The sequence below is a fragment of the Mesoplodon densirostris genome, chromosome 1 (genome assembly GCF_025265405.1).
Source record: "Mesoplodon densirostris isolate mMesDen1 chromosome 1, mMesDen1 primary haplotype, whole genome shotgun sequence".
NCBI classification, from domain to species: Eukaryota; Metazoa; Chordata; class Mammalia; order Artiodactyla; family Ziphiidae; genus Mesoplodon; species Mesoplodon densirostris.
The window spans coordinates 187,516,319-187,526,048 of NC_082661.1; positions in this window are offsets into that span (position 1 = coordinate 187,516,319).

The window sequence follows — 9,730 nt, forward strand, 5'->3', positions numbered from 1 at the left end:
TATTTTGTTCTGTCACTATTCTTTTTTACTATATCCTCTCCACCCCCAACCCTGCATACACACCAAGTTCTGCATCCCTTTGCTTCAAGGAAAGGCTAAAAAGAGAAAGAAATGTCCCACATACAGTTTTTCTTTTGTGCTTTTGTTTCCCCAAAGCTTAAAGGGAGAGAGAGGTGGGTGACTTCTCTTGATTGGTGTAAGAGACAGATGAGGGATGTTGAGATTATCTAGTTTTCATAAGGCCTGGGAAGTCAGGGCCCACAGAGTCAGCAAGGCTGTCACTGGGCCTCAGGAAGCTAAAACGCGAGCACTTGTGCAGCTCATCAAGCCACAAAGTCTGGGACACAGGGCATCTCAAAGGTAACCTGTGCTGCCCAAACCTAGAGAGGTCACTCTGTATTTTGGTGACAGTGAAATTCCAGGAAGTGAGAGACCAAGTAACGGAGATTGAATTTCTTGCCAGCCCAGTTATCTGGGGATTAAAATATGTTTTAACTAAATTTAAATAAAATGAAAGTAACATTGCTTGAATACCCCCAATTGTTGCAAAATCATACCTGCTGAACTTAAATTTGTCCATTATAATAAGGAAGTGGTGTCCACCCATATTTATAACAATAGTTAGGAAAGTTCTCTAAGTTGGGACTTTACGAAATTTAGAAAAAAAAAATTGTTGAGAAAATCATACCCGTACCATGGACAGAAAGGGAAACTTCAGATGTACTTTACCTTATGGTTATATAAGTACAAACAAGTACAGAGTATATAGTAGAACTCTAATATCAACTTGCACTTACTTTGTACTAAGGAATTGGTGAGAATCTGTGGAGTGGCTGAGAGATTGTTGCCTTAACATTTAATTGGGTCTGGATTTACTTCCTTGCATTTTTCAAGCTTGGCTGATTATTTGTGTGAATCAAGCTGATTTTGATCCTTGTTCAAAGTGACCAGTGTTTTCCTCTATCAAGAACCTTTTTGCTGGAAGATGTTATGCTTTGCAACTGTAAATGTTCACAGCTACCTTTAAGATCATTACTAACTAATTTCTCTAGAGTTCCAGTGGTTTCCTCCTTCTCATCGACTTTAAAAATGCCAGCAGTCTACTGTTTTTATTCTGGGAAAGATGTCTAGTTACTCAGCCCTGGTGCATTCTAGCCTGGGGCCTCTTCATCCTGTTGTGGCTGAGGAAGGGACACTTTAAATTCCAGTTGGTGGAAAGAATCAGTTCCAGATCGGAATCCCAGGTACAAAACAATTCTTTTTCAGGAAGAACAGAACCTCCATAACAGGGGCTGTTCACATGTAATGATTTTCACTTCAAGCTATTATCACACGGACTACCAAGGTACTCCTCACTTTCCCGCTGTTGTGTTTTTCTTTAAAGTCTGTATTGTAATGTGTGCATGAAGCTAAGCAAATACGTGAACAAAACTCCATTTCCTATAAGCAAAACTAGGCTGAAAATATCACTGGCAGATAATCAACATTTAACCATGAAAAATCCATTTATCACTTCATAAAAATGCTTTTCATAGAATACCCCATCTATATCCAATTTAATAACATATTCTAAACTCTTCTTCAAGTATCATAGTTTGTTCTTTAAAAACACTATATATTTAAGTTATTATATCACATATGCATCTATCGCCAATTATTTCCCCATAAGTGTCAGTGACTTCAAAAGTGAAATCTTATTTTAACCAGAGAAAACACACTATTACAAAAAAATCCATGCATGACTAATAAGCCATCTTAGGAAGTTTTCTGAAAAGCTATTGCATTAATATGAGTAAAACATTCTACACTGATATTCTAACAAATGCTCTGAGAATATAACTCCTTTATGCTCAGTCAGCTCGGGGAAAACAAAACAAAATAAAACAAAATTCTTATAACTATGCAAACTAGAGGCTGCTTAACTTGGTAAATGACAAAAATATCTGGGTACACAGCATCCACTTATTTTAGTAATCAAAGCTCTCAGAAAAGCTGTGAAAACTGCTAAGATTTTATCTGAGCCAAACTCACTTTCTCCCAGTTCTTTTAGGACTGGATGGTAATTCCACTACCCTGTCAGTCATGGAACTGTTTCCATTCTAACTCCCACCTTCAGGTGAGGTAGAACCTTGAAATGAAGTGGACTTTCAATTCATTTATCCATTTTACTGTGTGATATTTGTGTTATCCTGTTACTTTTATATATTTATATATGTAACTGTGTGTGTATATATGTGTATATATATGCACACACATATAGTATCATATTAACATCATATGTATATATCCTAAAATATTATAATGCTACCATAATTAAAATTAAATATCCAGATTATTTATACTTGCAATATTGTGACTTACAAGAAATATACACATTTGGTCATTCAGATAATCAAAATAATTTCTCATATATATTTGGTCTTCATCCACAGTTCCTGGCTCACAGCTCCCAAATCCTGTGGAAGTTCCTGAGCAATGGGAGCATCTTTTGTTATTGTATTTGGTCTCTTGTCCTCAGTTCCTGAAAGTTCTTCAGAGCCACAAAGGTGAAATGGGTGTCGTGTCACTCATGATAAGCCCCTTTCCACCACAACTGGGTTTCTGTTAATGAAGTTGACTTTTGGAAATCACCTAAGGATGGGGGCTGGTAGCCAGAAGAATCAATCAAGAACAGAGGGTTGGAACTTTTGGTTCCACCCCCTGATTTCCAGGGAGGAGAGAGGGGCTAGATTGATTGGCCAGTCAATCATCATTGGCTGATGATTTAATTAATCATGCCCAAGTAATGAGGCCTACAAAAAAAGCCCAAAGGAGGGGGTTCAGAGAGCTTCCACATTGGGGAACCAGAACACTTCCATGTGCTACAGTGCTGGGTCCCAAGGTCCATGAGAAGGGAAGCTCTTTTGTTTGGGACCTCGCCCTATGTATCCCTTCATTTGGCTGTTCATCTGTGTATCCTTTAATATCTTTTGTAATAAATTGGTAAGATAGTGAGTAAACAGGTTTCCTGAGCTCTGTGAACCATTCTAGCAAATTGTTCAAACCCAAGAAATGGGTCATAGGAATCTCTGATTTATAACCAGTTGGTCAGAAATATAGGTTAACAACCTGGACTTCTGATTGGCATCCTGAGTTGAAGGCGGTTGTTAGAACCTCCAATCTGAAGCTTGTTGGTCAGTAGGAGTTAATAACCCAGGCTTGCAATTGGTGTCTGAAGTAGAGGCAGTCTTGAGGGACTGAGCCCTTTACCTGTAGAATCTGATGCTATCCCTGGGTAGAACTGAGTTGAATTCTCATCCGAGAATTGCTTGTTAATGTGGGGAAGACTCCACACACACACACACATATTGGAATTGGGTCCAGGAAATCAAGAGTACTTATATATCATATTAACATAATGACAATGTAATATCATATATATATAACAAATAATATTTTGTATTCATGTACATATGCAAACATAAAGTCTAGCAATTTTATTTTAATTATTGTAGCTTTATAGTATCTTAAAATAATTCTCAGGGGTTTTTGCCTTTGTTTTTTGCCTAAAACTTAGCTATTCACACTTCAGAAAGGGAAACAAACAAACAAAAAAGAGCAAAGGAGAAAGGAAGAAGAGGTAAGAAAAGGAGAACAAAAGGGAAAGGAGAAAAATCACATTGGAATTGAAGTTGTAACTTACTTTGTGGAGAATTGTATCATTATAAAATTAAATCTTCTCTTCCCTACGTATGATATGCCTTTCCATTTAGGTCTTTTCTAGGGCCTTCAGTGAATTTTCATAAATTTTCTTATCACTACTGATCATTACTTCTTACATTTATCCATAGCTAGTTTACAATTTTGTTGCCATTGTGCATGAGATCTTTTCTTTTCATTGCATTTTCAAGTGGTTACAGCTTACACAGTTGTAAAGCTGATACAGTTGGCCCTCCCTCAAGTTCTGCATTTGCAGATTCAACCAACTGCAGATCAAAAATATTCAAGAAAAAAAATTCCAGGGCTCCCCTGGTGGCGCAGTGGTTGAGTCCACCTGCCGATGCAGGGGACATGGGTTCGTGCCCCGGTCCGGGAAGATCCCACATGCCGTGGAGCGGCTGGGCCCGTGAGCCATGGCCGCTAAGCCTGCGCGTCCGGAGCCTGTGCTCCGCAACGGGAGAGGCCACGACAGTGAGAGACCCGTGTACCAAAAAAAGAAATCCAGAAAGTTCCAAAAAGCAAAACTTTAATTTGCTTCACACCAGCAACTATTTACATAGTATTTACATTGTATTTACAACTATTTTCATAACATTTACCATGTATTAGGTACTATAAGTAATTTAGAGATGATTTAAAGTATAGGGGAGAACGTGTGTAGGTAATAGGCAAATACTACACGTTTATACAAGGGACTTGAGCATCAGCAGATTTTGGTATCCAAAGAGGGGGTGGTCCTGGAACCAATCCTTGGTGGATACAGAGTGATGACTATATTTTAATCTTCATTTGCTTGAGTCCTTTGTCTACATCTCAGTTGGTTCGCCATTCTAGGAGGAGTAGCAAGTAAGATAATAAAGTCGTTCATTGTCCTCTCCCCACATCAAAGACAAGCAAATATTTATGTAGGCTTTCTTCCTTGGCCGATGGTTGCTATGCACCGCTTTACTAATTTCCTGACCCCAAACCATTCTTACTCTATGGTAAAGTTCCTACTCGATCATGTTATGTTATTATATTAAAATCATGTTGTATTAAATCTGCTATATCTTTAGAATGTCTACATTGTTTGTGGTAACTGAGAAACAACTGCAGCTTTTTACACTTTGTAAGATTTTGCTAGTAGGTTTATATTAGCTGAATTAGAACATTTTCCTTCTTTTCCTAGGCTCATCATACTTATTTTTTGAAAGTTTAGAAGAATTCACCTGTAAAACTATCAGGACAGGAGCCTTAAAAAAACCCCACAATTTTTAATTACTTCTCTGCTTATAGGTCTTTTGAGGTTTTCTAATTACTTTAGAATCTATTCTATTAATTTATATTTTCTATAAAATATATATCATTAAGATTTTCAGCATTGTTAATATAGGTATATAATAGCCAATTTAAAAAGATTTTAAAGATATATAATTTTAACATGCTAATTCTTTTTTTGTTTAGATTTCCAGCATGTTTTATATATATATATATATATATATTTAAGGTTTTTAAAAGGTCCAGTCCCTAGCTTTTATGATTGTCTGTAGATTTTTAATTTGTAATTACATATTTTACCTTTTGTATTAGTTTCTTTCTCCTGCTTTCCTTAAATTTGACTGCTCATTTTCAAATGTTGTGAGATTTTTAAATAATTTCTTTTCATTCATTTGTATTTAATAATAGAAACATGGGTTGGCTATTATTTTCTGGAATGGCTTTGGTCCTTTACTGTAGTTTTTGATACATTGAATTTTCATTGTTCTTATTTCCTGTGTAGTTTCTAAACTATCTTGACTATCGAAATTTTCTCTTTTGTTCATGAGTTGCTTAGAAATAACTGAATTTATTTTCTTTAAACTTATTCTATCAGTCTCTTTTTTCATTTATTTTGCCTTGTGTTCAGGGAACCCATTTTAGTTACAGACTCAGACTTTCTTAAGCTGATTAAAACTTCCCTTATATTTTCATTAGTACTTCTTCTCTTTGGCTTTCTTTCTCTTTTTGAGAAATATATCATATATATTTTGAATTTCTTCCTTCTGTCAACCCAAATAAAGAGATAAACTGAGGCAATCTCAAATTACCAGACATTGAGTTTATTTGGGAATAGCAATTTGGGAAACACATGCTGTGACAAGCTACAGACAAGTCAGTTGGGGGTTTGGGGTGTGTTTTTGTTATGGGCAAGGAGTGCAAAGAGCAGGAAGTCCAACCAGAGACCAAGCAGTAAGTTCATTGGCTTGAGAATGGGGAGGGATTTTTAGCAGATGTTTATTACTGAAGAGATAATTCTCAGTCTTCAGTAAATTAGGCTTTTATGGACAATCAGTCTCTCAATTCTTAGTTCCATTCTTCTGAGGGTGTATGCATGAGATTCTCCATTTCATGGTCTCTGGTTCCATTTCTTTCACCTGTCTATACCTCATCTTTTCTTTCATCATTTTAATCTGTTTCTCTTTATTTGGGCTCTTGGACAATTTATTGAATATGTCAAACTTTCAAAATTTACTTTGCTAAAATATGCAAACCTTTCTTCACTGCCTCTTTCATTGCTTTTAATTTGGCAACCATCTTTTTTTTTAAATCTCCTTTAAATTATAGTTAAGTTGCCCTTAATTGGGTCTCTTTCATCACTGACCATATTGGTTACATAAATGTAGTGTATTTTAGAATCTTACTGAGTAAACAAAGTTTCAAAATTTACTTCTGTTTCTTATAGTAAGTTCTAATGCTTCAGAGCAGTCCCCTTCCTTTGTACTAAAAATAACTGATGTGTCTGATGATGTTTCTGACTCCACAGACACACCTGAGGCAAAGAAAATTCACTTGTTATCCGCAATTAGAAGCTGATAGGGAACTATCAAAGACTGTGTGGGTTTCTCTGTTCAAACTCTTCTAGCATAAAAACACATAAATATGAAAAGTTGAGATTTACTGTAATCATACTTTGCTAGTTTAGAGGTACAGTGGCGTGAGGAGAAATAGGAAGTATCTGAAGCCAAAGACAGCAAACAGTGGCCAGGAATTAGCTGGCAGAGGACCACCATTCTTTGCCTGGCACAGTCGCATTTGTTAGAAGCCAGCCAAAGAAGAGCCCCACTCCTTACCTAGTGGGCCAAATAGGCAGGGAGTAAATGCATTTTGGGCATCTCTGCTTGCCATGACCTCCTGGAACCAATTGTGTTTCTCAGAAGCAGTAATAGGATCCATATTATTCCACTGACTTTGGATGGGGGAAAAGGGAAAGGGCTGGTGGCTCACATGGATTTTGCTTTCAGTACTTCACCTATAGGGGATCATGTGTCCAATCAACCATTTCTTTATTTCAATCCTGTTTATTTAAGCAACCCAAAATTCCTCAAAGTTTCTCTAAGAGAAAAATCACTGCTTCCTGGGTTATCAGAATTAATAAAGTTATTCCTTACTTTTATATTCCATTGGTCATTTCAAGTCACATGATCATTAGTCTTATGTGCTTAATTAATAATCTTTTTAATGTAGGGTTTTTTTGGGGTTTTTTGACATTAAAATGCCTTCTATTGACATTCCAGGATATAGTTTTATGCTTTCTGTTTTCTCTCTTCCTCTGGTTATGAAGTCGCTGAAAGCAGTGCTTAACAACTGGGTCAGTTCGTCCTTTGACATCTGGGAAAATGCTAGACTTAACTTTGGTCCATGAATGGAAGAAAAGTCTATGCTGCTCTCTTAACATTTTCCCAGCTTCCAGCATCTTCTAAAACAGCTACAAAGAGAGTTTTGTTCCAGTACTTCAGAGATCCCTTTAGCCTTTTTTTCGGAGAGAATATATTTCTCTCCATGGATCAACTATAATCTGTTCCATTACATTGTACAGAAAAAAAGTTTTCATTTTAAATCTAAAGAGTAGACTACATTGGAGGTTCACTCTTTTCTCCCAGTTTTATTGAGATATAATTGAAGTACAGCACTGTATAAGTTTTATATACTACATAATGATTAGATTTACATACATCATGAAATGATTACCACAGTAGGTTTAGTGAACATCCATTATTTCATATAGATACAATATTAAAGAAATAGAAAAAAATGTTTTTCCTTGTGATGGAAACTTGTAGGATTTACTCTTTTAAGAACTTTCATATTTACGGTAGAGCAGTGTTAATTATCTTATCATGTTGGACATTACATCCTTAATACTTATTTATCTTATAACTGGAAGTTGTACATTTTGACTACCTTCATCTAACTCCCCCTCCCGGTCGCCTCACCTCTGGTAGCCACAAATATGATCTCTTTTCCTATGAGCTTTTTGTTCATTTGTTATTGAAGTATAATTGACCTGTAACACTATGTTATTTCCTGGTGCACACAATAGTGATTTGACATTTCAAAATGATCACCATGATAATTCTAGTTGTCATCTGCCACCATACAAAGATATTACATAATTTTTGACTATATTCCCCACACTATACATTTCATACCTTTGACTCATTTATTTCCTAACTGAAAGTTTGTACCTCTTAATCACCCTCACTTTTCTCCTCCCCTACCCACCTCCCCTCTGACAACCACCTGTTTCTTCTCTGTATCTATGATTCTGTTTCTGTTTGGTTATGTTCGTTCATTTGTTTTGTCTTTTAGATTCCAGATGTAAGTGAAATCATACAGTATTTGTCTTTCTCTGTCTAACTTATTTTACTTAGTATAGTACCCTCTAGGTCCATCCATGTTGTCCCAAGTGGCAAGATTTCATTCTTTCTTTTATGGCTGAGTAATATTCCACTGTGTGTGTGTGTGTGTGTGTGTGTGTGTGTGTGTGTGTGTGTGTGTGTACCTCACATCTTCTTTATCCATTCATCTACCAATGGTCACTTAGGTTGCTTCCATATCTTGGCTATTGTAAATAATGCTGCAATAAACATAGGCATGCTTAAATCTTTTCTTATTAGAGTTTACCTTTTCCACAGATAAATACCCAGAAGTGGAATTGCTGGATCATATGGTAGTTCTATTTTTAATTTTTTTAGGAATCTCCATATTGTTTTCCACAGTGGCTACACCAATTTACATTCTCACCAACAGTGCATGAGGGTCCCCTTTTCTCCACATCTGGTCAATGCTTGTTTTTTTTTTTTTTTTTTGCTGTATGCAGGCCTCTCACTGTTGTGGCCTCTCCCGTTGCGGAGCACAGGCTCCGGACGCACAGGCTCAGCAGCCATGGCTCACGGGCCCAGCCGCTCCACGGCATGTGGGATCTTCCTGGACCAGGACACGAACCCGCGTCCCCTGCATCGGCAGGCGGACTCTCAACCACTGCGCCACCAGGGAAGCCCAATGCTTGTTATTTGTTGTCTTTTTGATAATAGCAATTCTCACAGGTGTGAAGTGTTATCTCATTGTGGTTTTGGTTTGCATTTCCCTGATGATTAATGATGTTGAGCACCTTTTCATTTGTCTGTTGGCCATCTGTATGTCTTCTTTGGAAAAGTGTTTATTCAGGTACTCTGCCCATTTTTTAATCAGGTTGTTTGTTTTTTGATTTTGAGTTGTATGAGTTCTTTGTATATTCTGGATATTAATCCCTTGTTAGCTATACCATTTGCAAATATTTTCTCCAATTCAGTAGGCAGCATTTTTGTTTTGTTGATAGTTTTATTTGCTGTGCAAAAGCTTTTTAGTTTGATGTATTTATTTATATTTGCTTTTCTTTCCCTTGCCTAAGGAGACATATCCAAAAAAATATTGGTAAGATTCATGTCAAAGAGTGTACTGCCTCTGTTTCCTTCCAGAAGTTTTATGGTTTCAGGTCTTACATTTAAGTCTTTAATCTATTTTGAGTTTATTTCTTTTTATGGTGTGAAAAAGTAGTCCAGTTTGATCTTTTGCATGTACCTGTCCAGTTTTCCCAGCACCATTTATTGAAGAGGTTATCTTTTTCCTACTGCTGCCTACTTTGTTGTAGATTAATTCCCCTTATAAATATGGGTTCATTTCTGGGCTCTCTGGTTCCATTCATCTTTGTGTCTCTTTTTGTGCCAGTACTGCACTGTTTTGATTACTGTAG